Genomic DNA, 17,769 nt, shown 5'->3' with positions numbered 1-17,769 from the left:
ACTTTGCATGAATTAGCAAGCAAATGCAAGGCTGGAACAAGTAAAGAAGGACAAAACTTGTCAGTTTGTCATTCATGCAATGATTCTGTCAAATGTGAAATTTACTGAATCAGTGAGTTTTGGCTTTGTTTTTGGAAGAGAGGAAGGAAGAGCGATACTTTACTTTGTTTGTGCTGCTTTTGTATTTTTCCTAACTGGAGAAGCAACCCTGTTACTTACGATCATTTTTCATCTTTAGAACATGATGTGGCAATTTTAGGTTCCTCTATGAGTGTCACACTGATGTGCAGCACCTGAACATCCCGGCTGGCTATTTGCTTCACTAATGGGGAGAATAGATAAAGTCAATGCTTGTTACATATTCAGAACAACACCGATGCCAGTTTCAATTCTTCATGAATTTAAAACCTGGCTGGAATACAAATCAAATCATAACCCTATCTTTTGTGAAACAGTCCACATTTTTTGCCATCAATCTCCACCCTGTTCCAGTTCTGAGTCTCTTACAAAAAACTTCATTCCAAAAAGTCCATTAGAGTCTCAAGATCTAGTGTTATGAAAGGATAAAGAACAGCTCAATTTACCAAAAATGCTCTAAAAAAAGACTAGTCCATCTTCTGATTCCTTGAGAAGGGAAAACTAAATCCACCCTGATTACATACACATATGTTACTACAAGAAACACTGAAAAACTCATGACGGGTTGGTCTAGGTGCCAGTCATCTTATAGCATGACGAGGAAAATGCAGATAGTTAAGAGCATAAGTTATTTCATTTATGGTGGTGGAATGAGGACCTAAATCAAGAACTGGAGCTCTACAGCGCATAGGAAATGGCACCTTGATTGTCACCCAACAAAGCACCTTTGTTTGAGGGTTAGTGATCTCACGGGCAGGGCTCAGAAATGAGTCCAAGTTTTCAGATTTAAAACTGACACAGAAAAGCACATAGTTTCTGATCTGTGAAGTCAGACGGAGGAGCTGTTATCTGAAATAGTGCACAGCGTCTGAATAATCTGCCAGACTTAACACATTCTGCCTCAGGAGTCCAGGTGGGAAACTTTACTATAAGGAACAACATGAAATGCAAAAATACCTGCTAATAGTTCAACTAGTGCGTCATCAGCACTCCACAAATAAAGCCGTTAAACTACACATATCTCCACCAGCATAACTGTTATGCCAGCTGGAAAAAGTCTGTAAGGATAGGTTTAGGGAAATAAGGCATCCATCACCTGTCCTAATTAGGGGCAGATCAAAGGGTGAAATTATTTTTCTCCATTGAACAAAGCATGAGACTAGAGTGGGTCACTGGCTGTAGAGTTATAGAAGAAATACCTGAGCCTTTGCTGGGTGCAGTACACTTACACAAAGACCATCTTACGCAGGAGGAGCAACTGATATCCAGGCACTGATCTGGAATAGATAAGGAAGCAATTCGGGGAGAAAAACACATCCCATCTCCCCAGGAGAACGCTGTTCCAAGATCAGAAGGATCCAAGTTCTCTTCTCTTTAGACACTCTAAAGCTTTTCTGGCAGATTGTCCCTCCCGCTGGCTGTGCCAGGTTCAACCACTTATCACAAGCTGGAGGGGGATGTTTCCCCACATTTATATTTGGCATGAGAATTTTCAGCTCGAAATGATGGAGCTGTTACAGAGGTAGTGCTTATGAGAGCAACATCCTCCCAGATGGCCTCATAAAAGAGGGAGAGGATGAGCTTGTCTCACTGACTTGGAATTGCCAAGTCGGCAGAGCTAAAGATCAAGTTTTGAAAAGAAAAGGTCACGTTGCATCATATAAGTGCCGCCCTCCCCGGGACAATAGGCAGCCTTAATCCAGCATCACTCAAATCAACAAGAGTTTTTCCGATGACTTGAACAGCAGCAAGATCAAACTTTGAGGACACCATCTAAAGCCAGGGGACATAATAGGAATCTTTCTAATCACTGGGTTGGGCTTTACATCAGTCCCTAAATGACTAAGACATGGATCTATGCCTGGAGAGAATAAATCTTAAAAGGAATGAAAGCACGGTGTTGCCGGTAGATGATTTTACTTTAGTTTAATTTCAGATTTCCTAGGTACACAAGCAGTGTTGTTCTTCCGCAAAGACTTTGAAAGCAATCAACAACCAGGTGAAATTTTGGCTTGCACAGATGCCTCTTTGCAAAGATTTATAGATACCAAAGCCAGCCCAAAAACTGCCAGTAGCCAGCAGCAGAACATCGTACTAAACCACACAGGGTTTCCTGGTAGGACTAATACTAATAACCTGCCACACAGCAGACAGACAGAAGCCGAGCTCCTGGCAGAGTGAGCATTGATGCTGGGAAACCAGCACGTATCTTCTGCTGGGGCAGCTGGGCAGGATGGGCAAGGCACGGTGTGGAGTGCTGCCTCCCAGCCGGCTGCTAGGACAAACCAGGTACCTCTCGCTGCTGCAGCAGCCCTTGTCAGGCTGATGCTGAGCAGCCCCTTGCACTACACAGCTGCATAAATCTTTGCTTTTAGTGACAAGGTTGTGGTAGTTTTTGCCAAACTTAAAAAAATCCCAACATCCAGACAACCTCCTCCCTCTCTCCTTGCTTCCCTTCCCAGCTGAAAAGCAAGATCCATTGGTATGTGATAAGGGTTCAGCTTCCTGTCAGTTAAAAAACACCACTTGGGAATCAAACCCAGAGAAATCTCATATAAAAATAAGACTCTTCTTTTAACTGACGCTGGTTAACCCATTGGAACATTTCGCTTGGGCCCAGTGAGTATCAGAAGACTTGTAATACGCATTCCTCTGGCAACCTGCAAATATCTGAGTTAGGAAAGGTCTAGGATGAAGTTGGAAAAAAAACTCCACAACAATGCATTGATGATCGACCCAGATGCACAGAAATGTATTTTCAGAAGTGAAGCTGGTCTTCCAGCCGGGGCTGGATTTCAACCTTCAGCTGTTTCATACAGTCTTTGTGGCAAAATGTGCATCCATGAAATTCAGCCTAATTTTCTCTTGGGCAAAGATCCCCTGAAATCACAGCCCTTGTGGCTGACATTTCATCTTGTAGTGGGGTATTTCAAACCACAAGGATGCCAATTTCACGTGTTACTAGATTTATATGCATTTACTACTAAGTGTCTCTGATGAAAGATTTATAGCTTGATTTTGTGGGGTTTATTCTGGTGAATTTGTTGGAAATATCTTAATAAATAGGGCATTCATTGAAATATCCTCTATCAGCTATAAACTACTTCAAAACTGAAGATGGCTGTTGTCAAAGAAAGATATTTCTCAACTGTAGTTTATACACAGAAGTTACTTCTTCTACTTGCATAGGAGCCTCCCTACACTGAGACAGATGCAACATGACTAATAGGTTTATCATGACTAATAAGTTCACCCCAGTTACAGCACATCAGTCAAATCAAGTATTGCTTTTCACCAGACATGACACATCATGATGTGTAAGGCTGGGAATTTTGAAAGATAATGGTAGTGATAGACTGCACCCTGATGCAACATTTCAAAATGCAATTTTAACTATCTCCAGGGTAACCATGTGGAATTTCTGCTGGGAAGCCTTAGGCCAGGATCTCTGCTGACTCCCCTGAGTAAGCATCAAGTGTTCATAAGGATATTGATCTGCAGTGTCCATGTCATCTTGTTACACAGGGGATGTTTTTAGAAGGTCAGCTTGGTCTCCAAGATTATTGGAATTAAGGTTGAGATGTGCCTTAGGTAAAATGCTCACGAAGATCAAACCTTTGAATGGCTTTTAAATAGGATTAAGAGGTGAATAAAACAGGAAAGAGCAAAAGTAAGCACTCAGCAAGGAGGTCAGTCAGTATGGGTCTGGATCAGGGAGTTCTTCAGTGGCTGTCCCAGCAAGGCAGGCCAGTGAGCACTGATAACTGAGGGTACCTGCCTGGTGTCATGAGGGATGGGTACATCTAGCTGAATTTTACCGCAATACTTCAACTACTGCCATAAAAAGGGGATTTGGAAGAAATATTAAAAAAAAAAAAAACCCACAAAAAAAACCAACCAAAAAACAAACAACCAAACAACAACCAACCAAAAAAACACGACTCAGGGGTCTGGTAACTTTCTGCCATAGCCATGACTCCATTCCCCTACTTCTCTCATCTCCCACCCCAAAATCTGTCATTCCAGGTACAGAAATAACACCTTCTCATTAACTATTTCAGCCCAAGCAATGGGAATTGCCTTTGAGTTTCAACACAGAGCTCTGCAAAGCAGCTGTAGAATGAGGATCTAAAGCTTTAACCTGAGAGCATCAATATCCCTTAACTTCAGGACTCCCAAGCTTTATGTGAAAACCTCAGCTCTTTGGCATTTCTAGATACTAAACCCCAAACCACAGCACTTTCACTGGCACCAGCAGGCAGTCACTGGTTTGCTGCTAATTGCAACCCGGAGGTGTCCGTGAAGATCACTCTAGCTTGTGGTATTCATGAAATGTGCAGAGTGAGAAATATGTAGGCTGAAGGGAACATTTTCTTCTGACCTTTGAAAATTCAAATGGTGATGTGGTGGTCGCACTGATGGTCAATTTGGTTTGGGGATTCTTTCTTCAGTATTTCTGCTGCTTGATGCCATAAGGCTAACTGGAGTAGCAGTCAATGGCAAAAAACCCTCCTAAGCTGCAGTTAAGTACAACATAATAAGGGCATCAATTAACTTAACGGCAAGCATTTATGATTAACTATGAAAATCAGTAGCATTCAGTGGTGCATAACAGCAAAGAGAAGACAGTCTTCTAGACCATTATTTGACCACAAGGTCATAATCTCACAGCAATTTCTTAAGTGTCCTGACAGAGAAAACATACATTTTCGGTAGAGCTTTTCATTTGGGTGCTACTGCACTCATAATATCAGAAAAAGAATTACCTTTTCATGTAACTCTCTATAGATGTGGCTCTGCTTTCTAAACCTTTATTGAAGCAGCAGAAGGGAAGTTACATACTGCACACTGCGACTGCTAGCTGATATTACTACACAGTCTGGATATAAATATGCACTCTATTCTGATATTTACCAAGAGGAATAGAAAAATTATCTACTGATGCGTGTATTTATAAACCCTCTCATGATCTTAGAAAGGGGGTCAAGGGAGAAATCTTGATAGGAAGAAGAGATTTATGGATAGCTATGTTTCACCCTGGATAAGAACTTGCAAGATGATGAGGTAGCAGAAAAGGCAATTCTGTTTTCCTTCAGCGGAGCCCTTGCAGGCATGAGGCAGAGAAAAACCAGGCTGTTTGTGCGTGACTCTGATGTGGCCTCACATGGCCAAGAGGCCAGCCCACGAATGATGGAGGCTGGTGGACTTTCGGTGTCCAGCCCAGGCTGTCAGCTCTGGGTACCTAATGAAGAGAAAAACAACAACAAGCCAGAGGGTGTTCAACCGAGAGCAGCAAGAGTATTACAAGGTGAGAAGAACTGAACTATAGGGAGAGTTTATAACGAAAATGAAATATTGCTCTAGGCCAAGCCTATGCCCAGGGAAAAGCTTCGGACATATAGAGTCACAGTGATTTATATTAACACAGGTTTAACTTCTGATGTCCTTATTCACTTTGCACAGAACATTTTGGTTCTTGGATGGTTATGTGGAAGTCAAAGGGAATGTTTTGCCTCTTATCAGAGCAGAATCTTAACAGATTATCAGCAGAAGGAAGTCAGTTTGGTTTTCGAAGTACAAAATGCCAGTAGCAGAGAGTTCTGCAGAAATTAAGAGGAAAAAAAATCACACAAAATGTCAGTTAAGGTCCCAAACACTGGGATTTATCTAAGGCCTAAAACTGAGGAATGCTGTTCTCCTGCCAAAAGGTTCACTGCCCTGAGTGAGAGCTGGTCGTGCTAAAGGCTGAGCAAGGTATCCCACTTAGACCTAATTTGTGTAACACAAGTGTCAACCCAGCAGCAGAAACAGCTAAACACCACGGTAATGACAAAAACAAGAAAAAGCCACAGCAGAACAGAGAGAATACCAAAGTGAGAGGGAAGATGAGGTCTGCAGCATGCACAGATATTTATAGTTCCCCCTCCAACCCTTAGCAGATTGTTTGTTATGGAGCTAACAGGTCAATAGACTGTGCATAACAATAGCTTATCTCTGTAGCCTCTGCAATCTACTGCTGAGCTTCTGATCAAACACTGCTCACACTTACAGTGCCTAATAACCATTTCAGAGCTCATTTCTAAACCCACACAGAACATTTTACAAATGGAAGCATACCATAGCATGCCATTGCAGAAGGTGTCTCAGTTGCTCTGAGAAAAGGTCCACCACGAAGGAAACAAGTGCAGCTCAACATCTAAATAGCCCAGACAAGCAGTAACAGCCAGAAAAATGCATAAAATTCCACTTGCAGCAGCTGCCAAAAAAATAAAATAAATAAGAGCAGAATTACTTCACCCACTAAATCCATCAACCCCTAAGAGATCCATTAACAAAACTACTCTCAACCCCCCAAGGGTCCCACTCCCCAGGATGTTACATGCTGTGGCCAGAATTGCCCTACCCAGCGGACGGCAGCGTGCAGAGGTGCCTCCCCTCGCTCATTCTGCAGGAACCGACTCTCTCCACAATGATTTTTTTATTCCCTCCCTGTATTCTGGCCAAACGTCCTGCACGCTGTGTCTTTTCTGCACACCTCATCAGAAGGGGGACAGCTGCGGCGGTGTCACCCCTCCCTTGACGCTCGCACCCAGGGCTTGCAAGCCACCGGGAGGTTGAGCACAAGGTGTCAGACCTGGCGGGGCAGCTGTGCTGGCCGCCTGTTCTGCTCCGCTTGGCTGGCAGGAGAGAAAAGCTCCATCAGTTTGTAGCCCATTTACAGGAATTCTACGGGCTATACCCCCCTGGGAGATATGAGCATTAGAAGTACCTGTGAAATGAGTCCCATGCTGCCTGGTGGGACTGGTGTAGGGCTTGCTGTGAACATGTTTTTCCACAATTCTGGGACATTTTGGGGTAGGATAACCCGTAATGAGCTGATGCTGACAGACAAGGTGCCAGGCACTGTTGCGCCCAGGCAAAGTCCCCGTCCTTTGCTACTCTGAAGGACAGTGCCCTGTGTGACCCCTCCAGCCCAATGTAACACCACCACATAATGAATTTCCTTAAACCTATGCCATGTGGTGGTCTCCAGTTTAAGGAAAATACCTTCTTGTTGCACGCGTGACCTCCTGATGTTAATCAAAAGACACTGCATTACATGGGGAAAATAGTTATGAGCCTGCCTCTTCACATTTTTCATTATGTTCCATATAAGAATGGTTGATTCCTGGTTGCTATCATATTTCCACTAGGTATCTAGAGACAGATACATAAATCAAAGCAATGTTTCCCATGGAACAGGCAAATCAAACCAGCAATTATTTTCTCATTTCATTTTTAACCACTGAACTCTTGTTTTATCTCCAGATAATGACGAATATGGTTCTGACAGCAGAGGTCCACATGCTCCTGCTCTACTCATTCAGCACAGAGCACAAATAAGTTACTTGTTAATATATGAACTGTCATGTAAGAAGCCACAATTATGCATGATTTACCCCTACAAGCTATGTAAATCTGTGGTGTGTATATATGATAACAAATGAGTGTTACTTGATGGGAAAACACAGGTGCCAAGAACTAGGACTCTCTGTACTGCGGATGTCAGATATGGCATCAGTGTTAACACCTCCACTAACCCTTACCTTCAGGTAGACGCATTTCCAAAGGCTTATCAAGCATCCTCTATCGCTCCGCTCTGTCAATGTGCTGGCAGCGAGCCAGACCAGATCCCAACCATGCAGCATTTTTTAGTGGGAAGGTATGAGAGCAGAGAAAGCACGTACCTCCTTCCGCAGACAAAAATGCACGCCACATACAGCCTCCCTGCTCTCAGTTTTATATGGTCAAAATGTGGACCCATGCCTGTTCTTGCCATAGCAAGTATTAGATGGTGGTGACAAGCCCTAAAGGGTTTGCACCGTTTGCTTGCTCATGGGAGCAGTGGGCTCGTGAGTCTGGCTGGAGACAGCCATCGGCAGGGATGGTGGGAAACGGAGCACGTAATGAGACATCTCAACCAACACATTGCCTGATGAAGCTGTTGGCAAAGCTTTGGGTTGCTGTTTCACCCATGGAGGGCATCCGCATGGATATCAGATAAAGGTACACATTGGGGAATGATTATTTTTCCTTAACAGTTCTGTCCTCCTCTATGCAAGCATCAGGCCATTTACTTGCTCTGTCCATAATCCTGAAAACTTTTATTTTGGTGCATGTAAGCGTGACTGCACACTCTGAGTGACACAAGGAATGCAGGACTTCACCACATGCAGACCTTTGTGAAGGTACGTCATTACAAGCACCGAGAGCAGAAGCACAACACAGAAAGGTTTCAGGCACACCCACTCACCTCCCATTTCAGCTCCCATCCTGACATACAATTCAGTATGATTTGTATAAAACTAGGTAATTCCTAAAATCTTCCAGCATACAAATAGTTCATTATACCTGATAGCACTTTCCTCTTGTCCATCTTCAGCAGAAATGATCATCGGACTGACCTTGGCCACCGATTCCGTCTTTGGCTAAGCAGACGGGGGGTGCTGGGGTGGGGTAGTGTGTGTCTGCTGTATCCACTTCCATTTGAGCCCGAAGTGCCGAGTGTCCAGGCACATTTTCAGCATCAGCCCTGCAGCCCTGGGAGAAGCCAGGCTGATGTCTCCAGCAGCGTCCCTCCTGCCTGTGCCCAGCCTGCTTTCTGTCTCACCGTGCCTGTGCAAGACCCCACAGGTGAGTCTGGACTATGGACAGGGCCAGATGGCAAAATCGTACTCCTCATTCCAGGGAATAAACATACAAACCCACCGGCTTCAGGACACCACCTGACCACCTTCAAAGAAAAATTAAAGGTTACAGGAGAGCACAATTTTTAACATTTTAGATCCTTGATGAAACAGCTATTAAAAGGAGAGGTTTGTACTATTTGGCTCTGATTTATTCATGTTATAAATCATAGTGTAGACCACCCTGTAATTAAGTGCTTGTGAACCCTGTGTGTAACACCTTGAAAACAAGCAAGTTGGTAGGTAACAGAAGCAGTTTGCTTCTTTAGATAAAAATGTAGACGCTTGAAACACAAGCTGGAGCAGTCCAAGGGTCAGAGTGAAAAAACTGCTTTTGCTCACAGGTTTTGAATTCTTCTTCATGCCATTCTGTTAGTTATGGTATTGGATAACATCTTTGGTGTTTTCTTAGCCCCCAGTGGACAGTAACACACAAACTCAAGCTCCACACACAATTGGAATAATCTTGGAAACAAAGGGCTCCATTGAGTCACCCTTAACACGTGTCAATAGGAGCGGGCAGAGCGCCACTTTGGACAGGGGATGAGTTTTGATATGTGTCCTTGATTCTCACCCACACAAAGAAAAAACGACCACTTCATTTTTCCTGCTCCTTGCCACAATGCTTCGCGCTGTAAAGGCTAAAAAAATTCACTAATTTCTTTCCTTTGAAAGGAAAAAAATGCTTCTAATTTGTACTCTGGGAGAAGAAACTGGTGGGCAGCATGAGCTGACTAGGCTGACAGTGCAAAGGTACAGCAAAGAACTGGATATAATTATGCCAGACACATCACGTTCATTATAAGGTGCTGTTCTCGGGGCTTCTTATCTTCTGAAAACTTTAATTGTCTAAAAATGACTTAGTGTGTATCCAGGTAATACCCTGACAGGTCCAGTACCTTTCTCAGGGATTTCTGTCTTGTCAGTCACCATAACAGGCAGACACCATTGCATGCCATCACTCAGTTTGATCTTCTTCTCTCCCCCTCTCACCCTGCGTGACCAGGTGTGCAGGGCTGCTGAAGCAGGTTTCCCTCTGACTGCTCCTGGTGCACTTCCTTGGCACTTGATTTACAGATGAAAGCTGAATATATATGGCCACATCTACACAAAGGAAGAGCAGATCTTTTGCTTTCTTTCTGCTGTAATACTTTTGCAGGGCAATCACTTGTCAAACACGCTCCATTCCTGTTCATGTCCCTGAGGTGCAGTTTTGATACAGGGAAACACAATGTACTTTGCTCTGTACCCTGGGGAATAAATAGCACGTGCACCAAGGAACTATCTCTTCATCTCTGTATTCATATTGCCTCCACTTCCAGTTTCAGAATTGCTCTCAAATTCTTTGAGATGTTTCTTCCTGCAGTACATGCTTAGTTACTACCAGCATCTTAGATTTACAGATTTGCAATTAAACTCAAAAAAAGAACAGAGTTTCAAAGACCTCTATGTTTCTACATTGCATTATCTACTTGGGTTTTTTTAAGCACTAAAGACCCAGATCTCAGTGACCTGCCTGGAGCTTCTGAAAACTTCAGAGGAGAGGACTGTCAACCCTTCCATAACGTGTGCCTGAGCTGTCTAACCAAATGGGCTGAGGAGCTCTGAACGCTCCAGGATGCAGAAACCAGGGCACCGAGGCCCAGGTAAACCCTTCCCAAAGTGGCTTCAGGGAGTCCCTCAAGAGGTTAACCCATATATGCTGTACATTGGCTCTTCCACTGCATGTCCCTTAAACAGAGGCTGGCTGAAGGAGTTTTCTTCAGCTGGTTGGGGAACAGTCCTAACAAGACAGCTGCGTTTGACATGCAGCTCCCACTCATGCCCACGGTGAACGTGCATGGGGAAAGCCTTTGTTCTTCAAGAAACAAGTGGGAGTGAGGTGGCACTTTACTCCTGGAGACAGAAAAAATAGGAAGAGCATAGCAATGCATGACTGTCATTGCAATGACCTGGTTATGAACAACAGCCAGGTCCTCTAAAAGCAGCACCCCCAAAATGGGGAGACCTGCTATCTATCTCCCCCAAAAAAAGGCAGCAAAGGCCATTTGTTTCAAAGACTGTGGTCCACAGGGACTGTGAAGCCAGCAGCGCAGAGCAGTATGGCATCATCACCCGAAAAAAGAAACAGCTGTCGGAGGCACAGCTAGCACTTAAGCCCAGTGGGCCAGACAAAAAGAGACCTAAAAGATGTCCAAAGTCCTGACCTCCTTTCTGAACTGATGAAGATGTTTTTCTTTTTGTTTTTCATGGCAGGGTGGGAATGTGGTAGAAAACTCACTGGGGTTATTGCCTCTTCCTTGCCTGTTTTTCCTCTCAAGCCTGGATTAATATTTTTGTTTGGAGGGCTTGTTAACAAGCTGAGGTTTTCATATTAGTAGGTCTGCTAATAGCACAGGACGTTCCCCTGGATTTGTGATTTCAATGCAGGGTTTTCTTTAGAGTGAGGAATTTTTTTATTAGAACCAGCCAGCCTACAGAACTGAACTGTACCTAAAAATAGAAGGGATTACTTTTTTTTAGATGTTAAAAATAGAGATGTATAGAAATGGTCATGTATAGGCTGCTTTTTACAAGAAAGCAGAGGTGCTCTGAATGGAAACATTTGCTATCTGCCATCTAGCCGAGAAATGCAGCATTTACAGTGCCATGAGCTGCTGCTTGTGAAGAACAAAGAAGAATATAGTACTGGATGGGCTGAAAATTGAAGTGATACCATGCTAAAAAGCACGTATGTTTCCAGGGAAAGAAGGAGACATTTGGTCTTGTGAAGCATAAACACACACAGCTTTTCTAAGATGGGGAGGTGCAATGGGATGGATGAAGCAGGATCATCCCATGCTGCTGTTGAGTTCATGTAATGCTCTGAGCACCTGATTCCTTCTTGTTTTGCTGACAAAAATTGCCAAGCCTCCTTTTTTTACCATGCAGAATCCCTCAGTGCCCACCCACACCACTCAGGCCAAGCACTGAGCAAAAAACTCAGGTCTTAGTGGGGAGAAATGTTCACAGGATGCTTTCAGAAGCAAACAAAACTCTCAGCCATTTAGAAAGCTGCATCCTCTGCTAAAGCCCATCTTTTTGGGTGATCTGGTAGGGTAAGGCTCATATAAAGACAGATGGGTTTTGTTTACTGTATTCTTCTTACTCCATGTTCCTCACAGTTAGTTCGTGGTCATATTAATTTGCCATATTATAGCTGAGATGCTCAAAGCTGTTAAAGTGATTTGGATAAAAAGTTACCAATAACTGGAATTTGAATTTGGCATCTAGATCTGTTAAAAGGGGGAAAAAAACTCAGCCTAGAGGTCTACATGCCATTTGAAATCAGCTGCATTCATACATAGTTCTGTTAAGTATTAATAGGTTATTTCAAATGCAAAAAAACTCTACCTTTATTTTAAAAGGATATTTGCACTAACTGCCCCATAGAGACTCAAGGCAGATTTCATATGACATGGCTCAGACAGTAAGAAATGCTATAACAGGCTACCCTAACTCATCTAAATGAGTAACTGCTTTTTTTGCTTCTCTCTTTTTAGAAAAAAAAATATATTTTTTTTTTATTTCCTGAGCATTATAAATGATTCACCAAGTTCTTAAGATACATTAACCATCACCTCCCCAAACTCTCACCACCACATAAATGCCACCCTGGAGAACCAGCTGTGTCTCAAAAATCTCAGGTCAAGCATTCATGACATTTTATGAGATGTTAGTACCATGTGTGTCAAATTCAGTCCTCGATTACCTCCAGTTTAGAGACACTCATATTTCCATCAAAGGATCTGATACTCCTTGATTTAATGGCTGGGGCAGTTAAGTTTTTATTGCTGTATAGATGTCCTTTCAGCTACAGTTATGTGAAGCAGCCACAGCTCAGTTCAATCCTCTCTAATGCCAGGGAAAGAAAGTGGCCAACAACCACTTGATGTCAGTGGCCGTGTGGAGCTCAGCATGCTGCTTGACCTCCTGGTCCATGAGGACTGAGATGCAGAATAAGAGCTCCCTTCCAAGAGAAAGCAGAAAAGAAGCTTAAAAAAAACACCATCAGACTTAGAAAACAGGGAATGCCTTCAGTCTGGTTTCATTCTCTTTCTCTTGCAAGGCTGTTCCCTGCAGAGATGAAAGGAGGGATAGATGCACCAACAAAAAAATGGATCTGGACTGAAGATTTACCAAGCAAATGTAGTAGTTTTCCATATGTTTATCAGTTATGCAGAGTAAAGATTTTGACTAGGACCTCTGAGGTATAAGTCAGCATGAAGCTCATCAGGAGCTGGACCAGACAACCGTGGATGGATTTGCTCAAGCAGGAGGTCCCATCCTTTGGGTTCCTACTCACTTAACTAATTGCAAGCCCTTTTAGCAGCCATGCTGAAATGCATGTCTGAACAAATGCTTGTGGTGTCCATGCTATGTGGAGATAGTCTCTTCCTTTTTGTGAAGGGAAATGTAAAACTGTTGATAATTTCCAGGAAAATATAGTTCATTACACTGTTTATGCATAGATGCACCATGTATTTATAGCCTCATACATATTCCAAAAGCAAAGCTGAGGCTATGGTTTGTTTTACGTAACTATAGATAGATTTGACAGTGAATCATTACATGAATTATGTTCCCTTTGAAATGGCAGTGGTGCTCTGAAAAGAGTAAATAATAAACAACACTAAACAATACATTTGTGAAGCAAAGTTTGTATTCACATCGTGGGCCATAGCTCCAGACTGTATACCTCCCTCTTAACTCTGAAATGACAAGCCAAAGGGCCTTTCCTGGACTTTATGGCCCTGAATTAGCATCTTCAGGTACCTAAAACTTCAGCTCCTGAGTCAGTAGAAGATGAAGTGCTGTAAGAGAAGGCATGGGAAGGTGGGAACTCCGTGACTGAGTCCTCTGACATAAAGTGTTTGTCCCTGACAATTTAGAAGCTGAAGGAAAAGCTTCCCCCGTCCCCTAAATGGTGCCTTTGTGCCTACCACGTGCGTAATTGATTGTAAGCAAACCATTCCTGCTGGACTCAAAGCTGCTTCGTACACACAACCACATTAAGAAGTTGCTGGCCATGGAAAGACCAGAGCTGATTTAGGCATCACTTATGGATAAGAAATATCTTCAGTATAAATAAACTTGCTGGTTCACAACTGTACACAGAAACCTCTAAATAAAATTGATTATTCAGAGGCAGAATTCTTGCAGTTCATCTAAAGGATGTATTTTCTGTTTGGGTACATGCCCAACACACGTGACCATGAACACACACTTGGTGAAACCCCCAAACCTCAACCAAACAGAAAACATACCTTAATCTATTGATAAACTCCTCTTTCTTGAATGGATCTAATCCTAGAGAGCAGTTCATCTGGGTTCCCTCTGAAGCCTCCTGCCATATTTGCAACCCTGGATGCCCAGCTAAGCCCACCAACCCTTCAGGAATTTTCATGAGGGTTAAAACTGGAATTCTCCCTTGAATGTAACTTTCGGCTTATTTGTTCAGCTTCAGGCCGTATCCACACACACTCAGACACGCAGATGTGTATATAAATATATAGCTTTGAAGGTGACCTATTTTCCAGCTGCAAAATACTGTCGCTATCAGAGGTTTTTGCCAGCTAGGAAAGGATATGAACCAGCGAGGTGCAAAGCAAACTGCAGTGTCTGCATTATTTAGAGGCTCAGCATGCCAGGTTCACAGGTGTTCAAACTACCCAGGAACCATTTGGCCCACTGTGATGGAAAACATGGCTTTACAGATTGAAGTCAGCAGGCAAGTAAAGGTGTTTAACCAACTAGCTACTGCAGGACAAAGCAAAAAGTTGAGGTTTTCTTTACATTTCGTTTTATTGTTTCTGTCATTTTTTTCCCCCCAGCACCTGCAACGCTGCTTGCCTGACGTCCTTGGGAACTGCTGGCAGTGGAGGAATTTATTAGCTAGAAAATTCCCAAAGTATCTGTAGGAAATATTATTCACAGTTGCAACATTTCAGACAGAAAAGAACTTGCAGGATGGAAAAGGACTAAAAATCAGATTCTGGGTCTGGACTGACTCTCCGACAGAGACCACGTGCTATAACACAACAGAACACACTTCCTACGTGTGGTTTTGCCAAGGCAGGCACAGCCCAGTATCACTGGGGAAGGAAGGCAGGAGAAAATGGGCAGGGGACCTTGTTACCTTCCGATGTCCTTCCTGAAAATTGTAGATCAAATTGGTGGAGCAGCAGCATCTGCCCAAAGCACTATGTCCACTATATCTCCATGCTGGGCTGGGTTTAGAAGGAGAGCAGAATTATTCTTCCACAGAGACTGAAGCTCACAGAGCATCAGCCCTCGCCAGGATCACACCTGCATCTGGGTGGCCAGAGAACGTGCAAGGGCCAAGCAGCATTTATTTCCTAAATATATGGGACCTGTCTGACCTGCCTGGGAGGTACCAGGATTACTCAAGTGCACTCTGTCTTCCTCACCGCTTCCCAGCAGCTAAAAATAAAGCAAATAGCTCTCCTGAGCTAGAAGTCATGGCCACCATGCAAAACTGCTCTCAGCTACCTCTTTCTGCCCTTACAAGTCTATTATTGCCAAGCAAAGAGAAGAATATTATTGTAAATATCTTTCTGAATATGCAGGGGGGTCTGGAAAAAAAACCAACCAAACCTTCTTTTTTTTTTTTTTTCTCTGTTCCTTTCGTTCCAACTCACTGCTAAATATATGCCCAGAAGTATAGTACAAAAGTGTATAAAATTGCCTCACCGGCTCTGAATTCAAAATCCAATTTCTAAAGGAAGCTGGGACCTGACTGCCAAAGAAATGTAGGTACCTGAAGATGCACTTAAAAATATTCCCAGATATTCAGACATGGTCAAGCCCTATAATCCACTGATTTAAAAAGACTTCAGGCTCCTGCGTCACCTTTGAGAACTGCAAGTCTGTTTCTGCATTACTTAGCCATTGCAAAATACAGCCATATATTTTTGCCCACATTTCCTACCATGCAGAAACCAAATTATTTTCTTTCCTCTAAATATATATTTACAAATACACATGAACACACACTGTAGTTCTGCACTAATTGGTATTTGCAGTGTAAGCACTGGCCTTTCCTTCCTTTTTGTCAACGAAAGTAAACATGATCAAAGCCTGCCAGTATTTAATGATGAAAATGTACCGTGTCTCTACAGTATTAATGTCATTGGAATGAACTTGAAGATAGGTTTACAACAAAAATAATTTACAAAAATTTCATAACAAATTCAGGGGGAAAGAAGCCATATTTAGCTTTTCTTTCCTTAGCATTTTTATTTTGTTTAAGGGGGAAAAGGAATCAACAGACATGTTTTAAAATGACCGAGCAAGGAGCAAAATAAATGCATAGAGATTTTATCCAGCACTTCTAAGGATCTTGGAAGTGCTACAACTACACTGTAGTTTCTTTGTTACAGCTCTGTATACATTTATACAAAAGAAAGATGAAAGGGGGGAGAGAGTGGTTGATATGGGTTGTGAGAAGTCGGTGGAATTAGATGGCAAGGGGTCAGGTTACAGACAATGTAAGCTAAAATGCATCAAAGGGTATGAAGCAAAGGACTAGATCAAAGTCTAAGAAGCCAAGTACAAGAATAAAAGAGTGATAATTGTAGGCAGCGAGAGAAAGCACTGGAATAGAAATGTGATAATGGTATGACCTCATGACTCAGTCTTCTTTTTTTTTTTTTTCCAAGTCACCAGTTTCCTCGCACGGGGCACACGGGCCGGAGAGGGCAGGAGCGTTGTGGCAGGAGGAAGCAGTGAGGGGGAGAAGGGAGAGGAATTCTGGGGTTGATAACCTTCCTGAGATTTAGGGGGAAATTCACTGGGTTTTGCAGTGTGTTTCGATTCATCAGTTTTCCATAGGATCACAGGGCTGTCCTCACAGGCACTGGTGTGAAACAGGGAGCATAAAGCTGGAGAGGGATGCCGGGGAGGTTAGATCCTGCTCTCCTGTAGCTCAGCAGAACATAGCAGACACCAGTGGATCTGTTTAAAAGCCACGGTTGGGCCCTATATTAGAGAAATTATTGGGCACTTGGTGCCTCTGTTCTGTAGCTGAGCCATCATGGCTGGGAAAGCTGTCGTCAGCCAGAGAGCTCCTAAATTATGCTCATCTTCAGCTGTAGGTTTGTCCTGAGGAAGATATTTGCATTAGATGCTCACTTTGATAAGAACAAATGCATTTTATTGCCAAGAAGAAACTTCCCCTTCATATCTAACAAGGTCCCTCAGTCCTGACTGCTGTGCAGCATGGAGTGCAAGTCCCTGTACAGCCCAAACGGTCTGGCAGACCAAGGGATCTCTCACACTGGCTTGCTGGACCAATGATGAGCCTCCCCAGCTCCCACCACGCCCCAGTATCAATCAGTGGCATCACTTCAACTGACTGCATCAAGGCTAAGGTTTGTTCCATGATCCCTGAAAGGACACATTTCCCCATTCACACAGGTTTTAGTTTGAGACTTGGTAATGGCCATCATCATCTGTCATGACCAGCTCATACTGATGTATTTCCTCGTGTCTTTGAAGGCTGAGACCAAGACTGCACAGGGTAAAAGCTCCTCTTGTGAACTTGTTACTGCACTTTGCTCCATGCTTCATCTATGGGAGTGGGTAAGAAATGAGGATAGTCATCACAGGCAAGTCTCCTTCCATTGACTGCAGGGCTGAATTGGTGCCAAGACCCTACCCGGCTCCAGCAGCTCTGGAAAAAACAAACGGCTGATGCCAGAGAATAGCAGCTTCTCTGTGGCCTCTTTCACCAATACAGACACCTAATTTCTGTTTTATCTGGAAGGCAAAGGAGGCATCACTGTCTTGCCTCCCACCAGCCCTTTTGCTTGCAGGCTGCCTTCCCTTCTCCAGTGAAGCCTCA

Source organism: Falco cherrug, chromosome 4 (assembly GCF_023634085.1).
Source record: "Falco cherrug isolate bFalChe1 chromosome 4, bFalChe1.pri, whole genome shotgun sequence".
Classification (NCBI taxonomy): Eukaryota; Metazoa; Chordata; class Aves; order Falconiformes; family Falconidae; genus Falco; species Falco cherrug.
The sequence above is the reverse complement of the archived record's forward strand: the minus strand, read 5'-3'. Positions refer to the sequence as shown.